Consider the following 16736-nt stretch of genomic DNA (forward strand, 5'->3'; position numbering starts at 1 on the left):
TTGGATGACTAGAAACAGAGCATTCTTCAGTAGTGATTGCTTGCCCCTTGAAAAAATTCCAGATTAGGCCCGTGCCTTGGTGCAAGAATTCCACCATATTCGGCCAACCCATGCAAAAATCCCAAGAATTGCCCGTGCGGTCCGCTGGAAACCGCCACCCCCTGGTTTGGTGAAAGTAAATTTCGACGGTGCTATTTTCTCAACCTGTTCTTCAGCTGGTCTTGGTGTGATAATCCGTGACTAGGCTGGACTGGTATTGGCTGCCCTGTCACAAAATATTCCCCTACCTACTTCGGTGGAGACAGTGGAAGTGATGGCAGCGAGAAGAGCTCTCTTGTTTGCCAAAGAGCTTGGTTTTGAGAGAGTTGTGGTTGAAGGAGACTCAGAAGTGGTCATAAAAGCTATCAAGGAAAAATCCCTTCTCTCTTCTGGCTGGGGTCACCTTCTTAAAGATATCCATGCTCTATCTCTTTCTTTTAGTTGTATTTCTTTCCTTCATGTTAAGCGTTTGGGTAACCGGGTTGCTCATTCTTTAGCCCGTAGATCTTTTTGTAATCCTTTGCTAGTTTGGATGGAGGAACTTCCCCCAGACTCTGTTGATGTTTACAACCAAGATCTTGGTTTTATTAATGAATAGCCTCTGCCCTCTTTTGTGGGCTGACCTCTCAAAAAAAAAAATACATCAAGCTGGAGGCACCCTGCCGGAAGGTCAAATCTTCAAAATATCTTCCTCAAGTGGACAAACAAAAAATTGAATGACATTTCTTGCACCATGGTAAAATCTAAATTATCTCAATCATTGCAAATAAATTTGTAATTGATTATATATATATATATATATATTATATTATGTGTACTAACGAAATGATCATATCATAAATGTTTAACGTATTCAACTATCAGGTACTTTACTAATTGAACTAACTGGAACCTAACTATGACCTATGGTTAGAAGTTAAAAATTAACCCCAAAAAAACACCCATTATTGCTTATGGAAAAAAAATGAGATCAAAACATCCCAATTCTAGAGTTAGGCTCAAAGAATTGAGATAAAAAATCACTACGTAATTTTATATTAAATTTATATTGATGGGAATGACGAGATTACATCCCACAGACGAAGCTAACACTAATGACGAAGAAAGCACCCATGACGAAGTCATCCTGAATAACGAAGAAACCAGTCATCACTGACGAAGGCAGGGGAGTCATTCAATGCAGTCAATCGATGACCTGGGTAGTTACCAAATCAACCAGGCAGACCGTTGGGAGCCTCTTAAAAGTCCCATTATTGGACTAGAGGCGTTATCAAGGAAAGCATTAACAACCACAACGGCTAGCCCTTAAAACCACATGTATAAAGCCCTCACATAGTCAACAGAAGGTAGACACATACATTCACACTTTGAGAGAGCACTCTGGTTTTTTATCTTGTTTTTCATTTCATAAGGTGCTTTCATTATTCTGACTTTAGCATCGGAGGTGTTGTGGCAGGCATCACACCCGTGACCCTTATAGAGGATACACTCACACCAACGAGGAGTTCCATCTGCCCACTTTGACTGACGAGCTCGCGCTTCATCAGTTTGGCGTCGTCTGTGGGGAACGACATTTTCAGATTCATATTTGAAAACGTGGTTTCTATTAACCCTCTACATTCAGATGGAATCCAACCCAGATTCAGCAGCCTTGGCCCAGCAAGTTCAAGCCCTTGTAGCCACCATTGAAGAACTCACCAAACAAAACCAGGAAATGAAGTTACGACTCCAGCAGGTTCAACAGGCTCAACAGGACGAAAACCGGTCCAAGGGTAACCTAGAGGGAGAAGGGGATAGTCACAGGAGAGGTACCCCTCAAAGGCCGACTACTCCGGACGAACAGAACTCAGATCTCCTTCGAGAAATAAGGAAGGAGATGGATGAATTAAGGAGCGCCATTAAGGAGAAGACGGACCGAAGCATAGACAAAATGGTAAGGGCTACAGATTCGCCTTTCACCACAACAGTACTTGAATGCTTTGTACCGTCAAAGTTTCACTTACCTTAACTTGAGCCATTCGACAGACTAAAAGACCCTTAGGATCATCTTAATACCTTTAAGACAACTCTAGGTTTTCAACAACCACCTGACGAGATACTGTGTCGTTCCTTCCCAACCACTCTCAAAGGAGCTGTAGGAGAATGGTTCACGAAGTTGCCAACCTTGTCCATAGACAACTTCAATCAATTAAGTAGTGCCTTCTTGTGCCATTTCATGGGGGCAATGTCCAAAGAGGCCGGTAGACTACTTACTCACCATAAGACAGGGAGAGAAGGAAACTTTGAGGGCGTATGTCAAACGATTCACCTGGGAGACTCTAGAGGTGGATGAAGTCGATGACAAGGTGCAGCTGACGACCTTTAAGGCGGGGCTAAGGTCCAGAGATCTCGTGGCCTCCCTCGCAAAGAACCCCCTAAAGACGATGGCGGAAATGCTCCTGAAGGCATAGAAGTACATGAATGCTGAAGATGCTTTAGCTGCCATAAAGGATGCCGAGAAGCCAGGCGACAAGGCCAAGAGGGAAGACGACTGTAGGGGGCAGAAGAGAGATCGACCAGATCGTCGGAACAATGACGGGAACAGGAGGAAAGATGATAAAAGTCCTCAGACGGTAAGATTTACTCCTTTGGTTATGCCTGTTGACAAAATTTTCACACAGATCAAGGATGAGCATTATCTCAAATGGTCCAGACCATTGCACTCATCCCCCAATGTCCGTGACAAGAACAAGTACTGCCGGTTCCACAAATATCACAGCCACAACACGGAAGATTACAGAGACCTAAAGGAGCAAATAGAGGAGTTAATACGGAAAGAGAAGTTACAGAAATATGTGAAGAAAGGAGAATATAGCAAGTTCAGGGACGACAATAAAATCCAGCATGAATCTTTCTCCCGGGATAACGATCGTCCGTCCCAGCCTCCACACAAGGTGATCGGGGAGATAAACACGATTACAGGAGGGCTGTTTTCGGGAGGATCGTTTAAATCACTCAAAAAGGCATACCAGAGACAGATGAATAGCGTCCACGCCATACCTCCGTCCAAGCACCGACGAACATACCAGGACATGTCCTTCAGTGAAGGAGACACTATGGGAGTGAAGCAGTCCCACAACTAGGACTGTGCAAACCTTCACCGAAGCTGACAAGACCGATCGGCACCGACCTTCCCGCATCGACACTACCACCGACCGACGGAGCCGATGCCGGTGATCGGAATGCGAACGGAGTTTTGATGCCGGTGCGGTGAAGACATCGGAGAAGGAAACCCAGCACCGAGTGAGAGCTGAACCGAACCGATGAAGGTATATCTCTTTACTTTTGCTGCTTATGGCGTCGTTTACACCCAGACCCAATATCCTTTTTAATTTTTTTTACTAAAGCGTCGTCGTATTCGTATTATTATAAAATTTAAAAAAAAAAAAAAAAAAAAACACACACACAAACAAAACAGCACCGTTTTATGCTAGGTTTTCAGATTTCCCTAAGTATAAATTCACTATATTCTCTCTCATAACCCTTAACTCTCTTTCTCGCTCTCACCTCTAGCCTTTCACCGCTCGGAATTGGGAGTCAGTTTCAGAACTCTACTGATGAAGGAATTATACATTATAATCATATTCTAGATTACAGCTCCATTTGATTGTGATTACTTCTTGGCTTCTTGCAACCTTGGAAAAAAGTTTGTGCTGTCTGGTTTGTGTTCAAATGTGCTTTTCTGATTTGCGTATTTGTTGAAACTAAGGAAAACAGTTTGCTTTTCTGTTTGGTTTGTGTTCGGATGTGCTTTTCTGATTTGCCTATTTTCTTTTTGCATGTTGAACGCACTTTGCACTCGAGTGGGGGGAGTCTGTGGGGTGGACCATTTTCTTTTTCAATGTTGCATAGTGTATGAGTTATGGACAATCGGCAAAAACAAAGCCAGGCTATGAGTTAGGTGTATTGTGTAAATAAGCCCACTATGCAATGTTCCTTATATTTATTAAAGCAATGTATAGAGACACAAGTTAGAGATGTAATTAAGCCCACTACTCTGTGTTACTTATTTACATAAACTCACTATTTGATACTATTTTTATTGTACATGGATTACAGTATCTCAGCTCAAAAGTTGTGAATTTTTGTTTGTCATTAGACTTACTATGTTTGTAATAGGCCATTTGTGAGTGGTGCTTTTATTTTGATTAAATAAACAGACTTAATAGAAGTTCCATTACCATTATTTAAATTAATCCTTCCAAATCTTAGATTAGGAACATTGATTTAGCACTTAGCTGGTATCCCATTTTTCAGACTTACTATGTTGCTTTTTGTTTGTCATTAGACTTACTATGTTTGTAATGGTTTTTTTGGACAGTGAAACTGTGAAAGTGTTTGGACAGGTTTTGGAAAGATTTTTTTATTTATTTATGTGAACATATTTTTTTGCACAGGTTTTGGATCATTAGTGTTTGGGTGAACAGATTTTTTTTTTTTTAATTTTTTTAATTTTTTTTTTATAAAGTTTCTGTTGAACAGATTTTTTTTATAGGTTGAACAGATTTTTAAAAATAGATTGTTAATGTTTCAAACCGAACAAACCGATTAAACCAAGCCGATCAAACCGCACCGCTATAGGTCGAAAAACCGACTCTAATCGGTATGCATCGGTTTTAATTATTACAAAACTGACCCCTATTGGTTCGGTAACAAATTTGAAAAAAAAGGAGTCAACCGAATTGCGCACACCCCTACCCACAACGATCCCTTGGTCATAATGCTGAATATAGAAGGGTTCAATACCAAAAGGATCCTTGTCGATAATGGCAGCTCCGAGGACATCATCTACCTCCCAGCCTTCCATCAGCTGAGACTAGATTCAAAAAGACTGCGCCCTTTTGACTCTCCACTCGTCAACTTCAGCGGAGACGGGGTCTACTTCAGGGGCATAGTGACATTGACGGTGACGGCGGGGGCCTACCTAGTGCAATTGACCCGACAAGTAGACTTCCTGGTGGTAGATTGTCCCTCATCCTACAATGTCATCATTGGGAGGCCCACGCTCAACAAGTGGAAGGCGGCGATGTCAACCTACTGTTTGAAGGTAAAATTCCCAACAGATAATGGCGTCGGTGAAGTGAAAGGAGATCAAGTCCTGGCAAGAGAATGCTATCAAGCCGTCCTGGCTGGGAAGGAGAACCACACATGGATGATTGAAGAAAAGGAAGAAGACAGGATAGAGGCCCTGGAGACGGTGGAATTGGTAGAAGAAGAAGCGAACAAGACAACCAAGATAGGAACGACGTTGAGCCCCGAGATGAGAACAAGACTCATAAGGTTCCTTAAAGAGAATCTCGATGTTTTCGCATGGAGCCACGAGGACATGCCGGACATATCTCCAGAAGTCATCCAGCATAAGTTGAATGTGGACCCAGAACGGAAACCCGTCCAGCAATGACGAAGAACCTTCACCCCAGAACGAGATCAGGCAGTTGTAGAGGAAGTTACCAAACTCCTGACGGCAGGGTTCATCCGGGAGGTGTATTATCCTGAATGGCTCACAAACGTCGTCCTAGTAAAGAAAACAAATGGGAAATGGAGGATGTGTGTAGACTTCATCGACCTGAACAAGGCATGCCTAAAGGACAGCTTCCTTCTACCATGAATAGACCAGCTCGTGGACTCCACAGCCGGGCACAAGTTACCGACATTCATGGATGCCTTCTCAGGGTACAACCAGATAAAGATGGCTGAGGAAGACCAGGAAAAGATCGCCTTCATCACAAGTCAAGGACTCTATTGTTACAAGGTAATGCCTTTTGGATTGAAGAATGCCGGGGCTACGTATCAGAGGTTGGTGAACAAAATGTTCAGCCAATAGATTGGCAGGAACATGGAAGTGTACATGGACGATATGCTCGTTAAGAGCAAAGAAGAGCTCGCACATCTGGACGACCTGAAGGAGACATTTGCAACCCTCAAAACACACCAGATGAGGTTGAATCCAAGTAAGTGTGTCTTTGGGGTAGCATCGGGAAAATTCCTAGGATTCATGGTGTCCCAAAGAGGAATAGAAGCAAACCCAGAGAAACTGTAAGCCATCATCGACATGACGTCACCCAGGACTGTCAAGGAAGTTCAAAAACTCATAGGAAGAATAGTAGCATTGAACAGGTTCGTTTCTAGGACTACAGACAAATGCCTGCCCTTTTTCAAGACCTTGAAGCAGGCCTTTGCCTGGACCGACGAATGTGAAACTGCGTTCCAGGAACTAAAACGTTACCTGAGCAGTCCACCCCTTCTAAGCCCGTCTAAAGAACGGGAAAACCTATACTTATACCTGGCAGTGTCAGCCTCGGCAGTAAGTGCAGCCCTGGTCAGAGAAGAGAGCAAGAAGTAGCTCCTGGTTTACTACGTCAGCCAAGCCTTCCAAGGAGTTGAGTCCAAGTACCCAAGGATCGAAAAGATCGCGTTTGCGCTAATAGTAGCCTCGCGCAAGCTAAGGCAATACTTCCAGGCAAATCCCATCCTTGTAATGACAAACCAACTAATAAAGAAATCAATGAACAAGCACGAAGCAGCAGGAAGAATGGTCCAGTGGGCAATTGAACTTAGTCAATTTGACATCGAGTACCATCCCAGAACGGCGATCAAGACGCAAGCTCTGGCGGACTTCATCGCAGAGTTCACTCTTCCAGTTGAAGATAGGATTACCGACGAGGTAGATAAATGGACAATACAAATTGATGGTTCGTCAGCCCAGAGGAAGGGGGGAGTAGGGGTCGTCATAACCACCCCTGACGGAGAAGTGCTGAAATATGGGGTCCAACTAAAATTCTCGGCCACCAACAACGAAGCTAAATACGAGGGGATACTGACGGGACTGAGGCTTGGAAAGGCACTTGGTGTTAAAAACTTGTTGATCCAAAGTGATTCAAAGCTAGTGATCGGGCAGATTAGGGGAGAGTACGAAGCAAAGGAAGAAAGGATGCAAAAATACCTCAAGCTGAAGAAACATCTAACTCAGGAGTTCGACATAGTGGAGTTCGTGCAGATCCCAAGGAGTCAGAATATGGGGGCTGACGAAGTCTCAAAACTAGCGTCATCAAAAGAAGGGGAGATTAGCATAGATCTGGCGATGGAAGTCCAGAAACACCCCAGTATTGAAGAAATTGCAACATTCACCATCCAGAGCACAAACAGTTGGATGACACCCATAATATCCTACCTCCAGGACGGGCACCTCCCTCAGAACACGGAGGAAGTTAAAAAGATCAAGAAAAGGGTGGCCAGGTTCACGATCCTTAATGACGCCTTATACAAGAAAGGCTTCTCTATACCTTACTTGAAGTGTGTCGACGAAAAAGAAGCTAGATACATCCTGGAAGAAATCCACGGAGGAATTTGCGGTGACCACGCTGGCCCAGATCCTTGGTGAACAAGATAGTACGAATAGGATATTTTTAGCCAACCATGCAGGTAGACGCTGCTGAGATCGTCAAGAGGTGCGACAAGTGCTAGCGATACGGGAATATGCAACGGCTTCCTACAGAGAGACTGACGACTATAACTTCCCCATGGCCATTCACACAATGGGGAATTGACATCGTCGGCCCACTATCCCAAGGTAAAGGTCAGGTAAAGTTTCTGCTTGTTACTATTGATTATTTCACAAAGTGGGTTGAAGTAGAGGCTCTAGCAACGATTACTGAGGCTTGAATTCGAAAATTTGTGTGGAAGAACATAATCTGCAGGTTCGGGATTCCCTTGACAATCATATCAGATAATGGGAGGCAGTTCGACAGTCAAGATTTTAGAGAATTCTATTCAAACCTTGGAATCAAGAATCCGTTCTCATCCCCGAGGCATCCCCAGGCAAACGGGCAGATGGAAGTGACGAACCGGACGTTGCTCAAGATTATCAAAACTAGGCTAGACGATACGAAGGGTGCCTGGCCAAAAGAATTACCTAATGTCCTGTAGGCTTACAGAACCACAGCCAGAACCTCGACAGGAGAGACCCCCTTCAGGCTTACCTATGGCACGGAAGCAGTAATCCCAGTCAAAGTGGGGTAACGAGCATCAGAAGAGGAACGTTCAGCGAAGGACTCAATGACGATGAACTGCGACTCAACCTGGACTTTCTAGACGAAGTAAGAGACAACGCATCCAGCAAGATGACAAAGTATCAGAAAAAGATGGTCGAGTACTATAATAAGAGGGTTAAACTCAGGCAACTGGATATAGGAGACCTTGTCCTGCGCAAGACCACCACAACAACTAAAGACCCTACTTAAGGAAAGCTGGGTCCTACATGGGAAGGACCTTACCGAGTCATTCATTACTCAAGACAAGGAAGTTACCACCTAGAAACCATGGACGGACAAAGGCTCCCTCAATCATGGAACATTGAGCATTTAAAAAAGTACCACCAGTAGATGTAATAGACGAATGCATTCATTCTTGAATTTAATAAAAGGATTATTCCTCTGATGTCTTTGTGCAAGCAGGTCTAGTCAATCATAAGGCATACAAAAACTAAGTAACAAGATTCCGTCTCGATGGATGTAAATTACTGACGACAACCCCAACGGGTATGAGACATACTAAAGTAACAAGATTCCACCTCGACGGATGTAAGTTACTGATGACAACCCCAACGGGTATAAGACACCAAAAGTAACAAGATTCCGCCTTGGCGGATGTAAGTTACTGACGACCCTTATAACGGGTACAAAGGCTATCAAAACTAAGTGATAAGATTCCGCTAAGACGGATGTAAGTCACTAACGTAGCCTGAGTGACAAGATTCCTTAAATGGATGTAGGTCGCCAAAAAATGACTAAGTGATAAGATTCCACTTTGACGGATGTAAGTCACCAACGAAGCCATAAACGCAAAAAATGTCCCTTAAAGTACATAGGTCAGACGAGAAGGGCCCGCCTCGATGGTAGCAGGTGCCAGTGACAAGATCTCGACTGACGGATTCAGGCTACTGACGAATCCACACAAAAATAAAATAAAAAAGAAAAGAGAAAAAGAAAAGGGACAAGAACCTTGCAACAAATTTAAACAACACTCAGACTGCATCCAAGCTCGTCAAAATAGTCAAGTAACAGATCATTGACGAATAAAGAGATCGCAGCAACGAATCCATGTGCAAAGTGCAAAATATGGACGAATGTAAATCGGCCAAAACATCTGTTAAACAAGTAAGTATGCTTCATTAAAAACCCATAAACACTGGGCCACAGGCATTGTTTTCAAAATAAGATAACAATTAATTGTTTCGGAATTAGATTTACAAAAAAAAAAAAAAAAAGGCCCAAAACATACGGGCATCCACCAAAAATAAACAAAAGAAAAATTTTCTAAGTAACAAAGTCAGGCGTTAGCAGCGGCATCTTCACCGGTAGGGGCAGGGGAATCACCATCTGGGGCAGAAGACTGAGCAGCTTCGTCCATCGCCATCTCCTTATCCACCTCCTCCAGGTCCAGACTCTCCATGTCGACCCTAGCAGGATGCTTGACCAGATACCTCCTAAAAAGCTCGAAGCCTTTAAAGTACCAACTGGAAAGTACGGTATTGTACTCGTCAGTGGTCTGGAAAGCCTCCACAGATTTGGCAGCGATGGTTATAAGTTTCTCCTTGGCGGAAAGAAGCTGCTCATCTTTCTCCTGAGTCAATTTGCGCTCGACCCTGAGGTCGTCATCCAATGTCTTGACCTTCTCCTTCAAAGAAGTTGTCTCGTCCATAGAGGCAATCAAATTCTTCTTCAGGTCAAAATTCTCTTTCTCCAAAGCCTCCATCCAAGATGTCAGAGATGCCACCTTGGCCTCTTGAGTGAGGTATTCAGAGGTAATATGAAGGCTCCCCCCACACCTAGAAAGAAATCATATAGTTGTCAGTAAATAAAAAAAAAAAAGAAAAAGGGAAAGAGAACACCGTACTTGGACGAGCTTGTGGACATGATGAGACGCGACCTCGTTCAGTGACATGTCGGAATGAGCCCTCAAATCTGCTGGAGTGACGACCTCGTGAGCCCTGTCCACGGCCAACCTTTCATCATCCCATATTATGGACGAACGGGTATCAACCTTCTCCTTTTCCTTGCCAGTCACATGTGGCGTTTTGGAGCTTGGAGTAAGGATCTCCTCTATTGACGTGGTCGGAGAGGCCGTCCTCATCGTCTTAGTAGTAGAAGCTATGGGAGGGACGGAGCTGAGAGGATTGGGGGCGGGGCCCTTCCCGATCACACGCACGGTTTTCTTTCCTAGGTTGGACAGCGGTTCGTCCTTTTTGGACCTCATCTTCGCATACATGTTTTTGTTAAATTTAGTCGTCATCTCTGCAAGAGGAAAACGTTTAACAGGAAATCCTAAGTGTACATGAGAAGAATCAACACTGACGAGGATAATACTTACTTTTTTTGCCCTCAATTCCGATTTGACGAAGAACATAAGGAGACGAGTCAGGACTGAGGTTGTAGAAAGCGAGGGTCTGGGGATCAACCAAGTTGTCCCAGTTCTCGATCATCTCAGCGTACCTGATTGCAGTTTCAATGCGCTCCTTGTGCTTGCTCTTAAGCTTAGGCCGTTTCTTAACTGTACCAAATAGGAAATAAAGGAGATAGCAATACTAAAGCCTCAGAGGTGGCAAAATTAAAACGACGGGGAGAAATACTGACACACCTAAGGTCGGGGTTCCCCACCGACGAAGCAACCTTGGGATATCGCCCCAATCACTGCTGGATTGAGTCTCAAAATCATCCCCAGACACAAAGAAAAAGCACGACTTCCAATATCTGAAAGACGAAGGTAAACCCTTAACAATCCTCGTTCTTCTCTCCCAAGGGACTAACTCATAATACCCACACTTCTTGGACTCTTTCAAACGGTATAGATAGGTGAGTTCACCCATCCTGATCATATCTACATTGGAGACCAACCATATTTGCATACAGTTGATCACGATCCTCCACGAGTTGGGCATGAGCTGCCTGGAGCAATACCAAAATGGGCCAAAAGTTCCATTAGGAACGGATGGACGGGGAGCCTAAGCCCGCAGGAGAAGGTCGACTCATAAAAACACACTTCACCCGGAAAAAAGTGGCTGGCCCTATCTTCGTCCTTGGGTAGATGGACACAAACTCGCGCCGGAAACTGGAACCTATCCTTGAATCTATTCACAGTTTCGGCATCTAAACCACACGCCTCCCTGAGGGCATAAAAAGCCCTAACCTCCCGAGGAGCAGAGACGGCTGTGTCCCCTTCCACTGGGTCGCCATTAGATGAGAACCCAGTCTCGAGATCGCTAGACCTAACCTCAGACATCACTTCTCTCCTTACTAAACCCTCGAACCAATTAAGCGATTGACGAAGCAAAGGCAGTAAGTCGCCCAAAACCATAATTAGACAATTGCCCTCAAACACAAAATTTTCCAAATACGGGAAAACACCCAAGGACCCCTCTAGGCGCGCAAAAAGAAAGGAGATCGATAGGCAAGCTATCCTAACCTCCAAACTATCAACCATGGAAATATAGAAAACAGAGGGCAAAGAAAGACAACACAAGCTAAATCCCCTAGAAAATCAAAGACCGACAAAAGCAAAGGAAGAAAAGAAAAAGAGAATCAGAAACTACACTACAGTAAGATAAAAGGAAAAGATAAGGAAAAGACCGGTAAGGAAAAACATACCTCCAATGGCGAAACACCAAGGCGTAACACAACGGTTTGGAGAAGAAGGAAGTCTTGAGAAAAATGATCGGAGTACCGTTTGGGTGTTTTTGTTTTGCTTTCTGAAAAGTAAAAGAAATTAGAAGAGGAGAAGTTTTAAACTTAGGCCAAAAAACAATTGAAAAACCAGCGGGAAACCCAAGAGTCTAGCCCTTAACTCCACGGATCAGCACGCGCCACGTGGCCACGTTGCGTGTAGCACCGCCACTAAGCATTAAATTCGGAACGGAACCCCAAGAGTCACAGACAGCTCAAGAAAACTTTTCATCTTCCGTGATCGTCATGACACGTCACAGACGACCACAGAACCTAGGGGGCAACTGATGGGAATGACGAGATTATATCCCACAGACGAAGCTAACACTAATGACGAAGAAAGCACCCATGACGAAGTCGTCCTGAATAATAAAAAAACCAGTCATCACTAACGAAGGCAGGGGAGACATTCAATGCAGTCAATCAATGACCTGGGCAGTTACCAAATCAACTAGGCAGACCGTTGGGAGCCTCTTAAAAGTCCCATAATTGGACCAGAGGTGTTACCAGGTAAAGCATTAACAACCACAATGGCTAGCCCCTAAAGCCACATGTATAAAGCCCTCACATAGTCAACAGAAGGTAGACACATACATTCACACTTTAAGAGAGCACTTTGGTTTTTTATCTTGTTTTTCATTTCATAAGGTGCTTTCATTATTCTGACTTTGGCATCGGAGGCGTTGTGATAGGCACCATATCGGTGACCCTTATAGAGGATACACTCATACCAACAAGGAGTTCCATCTGCCCACTTTGACTGATGAGTTCACGTTTCATCATATATTATCAACAAAAATGCCTCTCAATAGAAAAAATAATTGACAAAATAAAAAAACTTCACGGTTGAGATTGAAAAAAAATCTATGTACATATTAAAAGCCAAAATTAAGAGAAAATCAAATTAGAATCCAAATAAAATTTCAATTGGAGTCTAATTTTGTGCCATGTATCCTATTTAATTTTTAATTTTTGTGCCAAGTAAATTATTGAATGTAAATTTTTTTGTAACAAATGAATTATTGGGTACAAAAAATAAAAAGTTTAAATTCAATTAAATTCTAAATCATATATATATGATGAAAAACCATTACATATTTTAGAAATATATGGTTTAAAAAATGTGTAAGTTAACACTATGTATAATTTGAATTTTTTCTTATAAAAATATATAATTTAAACTATGTAATTGTGATTGTTTTTAATTGGACCCGTGCACATGCACGAGGTTATACACACATACACACACACACTATTAATAACATGATTTCCTATTTGAGTTTCAACATTTAGCGTACTAAAATACCCTTACACAATTTCTTAAACTCTCTAAAATACCCCGATCTTTTAGTTAAATAATTTTAAATTATAAAATACAAATTGGTTAAAAGAGTAATTTACTGTTCCTAAATTTTAAGTCTTTTCCTCTATATGGACACTATCTTTATCTCATTTTTAAACATTATTTTACATTGTCTTACCTCTTTCTTAAAAAAAAAAAAAAAAATACAAACAGTTATCTATATAACACTTTTAAACATTATAACACTAAACCAAAAAAACAAATAAATAAAAAAGAGCATTATTGCATACGCAAAGCTTGTGTGATGAGTCTAGTATATATATATATATATATATATATATATATATATATTAGAGTTCAACTTTGCACCACGTATCCTGTGGGGCCAAAGAGTTTGACGATCCCGGCCCACTTTGTACTGGGCCCAAGGCCCGCGCCCAGGAGGGAAAAATGTCCGAGGACGTAAAAAAGAAAGCCCAAATGGCCTAGAGATGTTGCTGAGGACGATCCTGTCCTCGGCATTCCAGACCCCGGAAGGAAAGAATGGCACGCCATCAAAGGCAGCTTCCCAGAGCACTTGTAGAAGAAAGGATGAGTACAATAGGACACACACGGGGGTATGGTGTAGGAGCAATTTAAGGAGAAGCTGTCACCTCCACATTGAATGCACCCAACTAATGTTCTGGTCGCATTAATGAGGAAAAGACCCCTAAACTGTGCGGCCTTGGTTGCCGTAACTCACAGAGGGTTTGGGAAGGTGGCTAATGGGACGAGCACTCGAGTAATGACCTACACGATCAACAGGTGGAGGGTCAAGATCAACTGGAAAAAGGTATATAATGTGAGAAACTCTCCAGGAATGGGGGATTGCGGAAAAAGAGCAGGAGGAGAGAAAAAGGAGAAAACGGTGGTAGTCTGCATGGTCTTGAAAACTACTGTAACCTAGTACTGAAAGTAGAAGAAGAAGAATACTAAGTTCCTCGGACAAAATGCCCGAGGACAAAATTCCATACTTTAAACCACTTCTTTATTGGTCAGCCCGCATCTGACTGTGTCTAGTGATTATGGTTCAGATTAAGACCTAGTTCTTAAACCCATTCTCTAAAAATTTATTGTATTGGGCTACTTAGGCTTGAGACCTTTCGTCCAGTAGGAGGAGCGCTTAAACACACCTCCTACATATCCTATCTAATTTTTAAATTTTTGTGTCAAGTGAATTATTAGATGAAAAATTGAGTAGTCTAAATCCAATTATATTCTTGTTAGGACATATGTGAATCATGTTAGGAAAATATGTCAATTAGAATTGGTTAATCATTTGACAAAATATATTTTACTTGTAATTGGGTATATCTAGGATGTGTTTAATAATTCAAGGAACAAGAGTTCAAGTCCAAGTGTTAAAACCATGCAAATCTGTCTAAAAAATAAGTGAAGAAGTGCTGAATTTTAAAACTTGACAGCTAACTCCACAGATATTATCTATCGAGGTTTAAAAGGATTGTTTAGCCTGATGCTCGACAGCTTCTTGATAGATAACCTATTTATCGAGATTTACGAAAATCAGTTTTTTAGATCTGATTTCACACCAATTCGTGTATATTTGTTTAGCTTTTCTTTTCTCATAACCCTAAACATATATAAGAATTATTTTAAGGATCGTCACAATTGATGCAACTTAATGCAAAAAATTTTCATAAGCATATTGTGACCGAAGACATATGCTTTAGTCCATCTTTCTCTTGAAGAAGTTGCTGCGTTTGTGCGTCGTAGAATTTTGTAACCAAGGAGTTTCGTGATCTTCATCGTGTTGATGAACTGAAGAACTTTGTAGTTAACATTCTTCTCAAGTTGGTAGTTAGTTACGTACTTGGATTCGTGCATCGATTGGTTAGTCACGTACTGAGAGCAGTGCATTGAAAATGAGAGATTGTCACTACAGAACAAGTCCAATTGGGTATTAAGGTAAGGGTTTAATTGTAGGTTGGTATAAAGTACTGAGATTCCTTTACTTGTAACAGCTTGTTACGATAATAGTTAATTTTCGGGAGTAGTGACCTTAAATTCACTCGGTGGGGTTTTGCCTTGGAGGTTTTCCCCATTTGTAAACAAATCACTGTGTCAACTTTATTTTCCGCTGCATATTAATTTAGTTGGTGATTTGTTTGTGCTACCATGTGTATTGCATGTTAATTGAATTAATTAATTAAATTGACTAATTAATTGATTAATTTATCACAAGGGATCAATACATTCTTGACCTATCAATTCTAAATTGGATTTCAATTGGATTTGCAACAAGGAATTTACTAATAACAATTTGAGGGTAGGACTTAGCTCTAGTGGTTCAGTGTATAGGATCTGACACAATGCAAACATGGGGGAAAAGTTAGATGTGTGTCTATATTGTGTTGGTTTACTCTCTCTCTCTCTCTCTCTTTTGAACAAAAATCAAAAGAGAGAGAGAGAGAGAGAGAGAGAGAGAGAGAGAGAGAGTACTCACAGTTTTTGTGTGAAAAAAATATGGATTGATTGAAATAAATGATATCAAATTTATACAAAATAAGATGGAGAGAAGAAGAGTCAAAATATAAGAAAGGAAATGATAAAGGAAGTTCAATGGTAAAGTAAATAGTAGTAGGAAGATAAAGAGGCAAAAAAGGAGAGGAAATGTTGGAGGAAGAGAAGAAGAGTTTTTATTTTTTTTATTTATTAAAATAGGATGATGAAAAGTTTAAATATTCAATTTTAATAATTACTTGAAATTAGAAAGAAAATAATGAAAAGTTGAAATCAATTTGGGTAGTTGAATATAATAAAACATTTGCATCTAATAAATAGTAACGTTTATAATGAATAGTCAAATATGTGCATATATCTACTAAAAAGATAATAGATTATTCAATTTTAACAATTACTTGAAATTAGAAAGAAGAAAATGAAAAGTTGATATCAAATTGGGTGACTGAATAGTCAAATATTTGCATTTAAAACAAATAAATAGTAACATGTTGAATAGTAATGGAGTGCATTAACAGGTTTGTCCATAAACTATATTTAATTATTTTATACAAAATAAAATAGAAAAATTATAAAGAATTTATTATTTATTTTTTTAAGTATAACATGATTGATAAGGTGGCTCAACAGGAGAATATTAACATTAAATTCTACATCTCCTCTTTTAGATATATATAGGCAATATATTATTACACTACTCTATATAAGTTGTTTATTTTTCTATTATACAAACACTTCTACGCTCTTTACTCTCTGTCTTTTTTACTCTCTTGAATTTTTTTTTTTTTTCTTTTTTCTTTTTTCTTGGAATTAGAAAGTATTCCATCATTGAAAAAAAACCAATCATGTATTGCCCATTTTTCCTAGCAAGTTCCCTTCTCTTGGTACCTAGCGAAAGATACAAGAAACAGAGCTTTGGGATACGCTTTGAGATTTAAGAAAATTCACTGGATGGACAAAATTGCCTGTCATTTAACCCAAAAAAAAAAAAAAACACATGACGCGTTCTATCCATTCACCTTGCATCAGTTTGGTTTGTTATTATTTTTATTATTATATTAAGGAATTTTTGTAAACAAAGGAATACAACTTGTCATCTACCTAAAGTTCTAAACCAT

Source organism: Quercus lobata, chromosome 5, assembly GCF_001633185.2.
Source record: "Quercus lobata isolate SW786 chromosome 5, ValleyOak3.0 Primary Assembly, whole genome shotgun sequence".
Taxonomy (NCBI): Eukaryota; Viridiplantae; Streptophyta; class Magnoliopsida; order Fagales; family Fagaceae; genus Quercus; species Quercus lobata.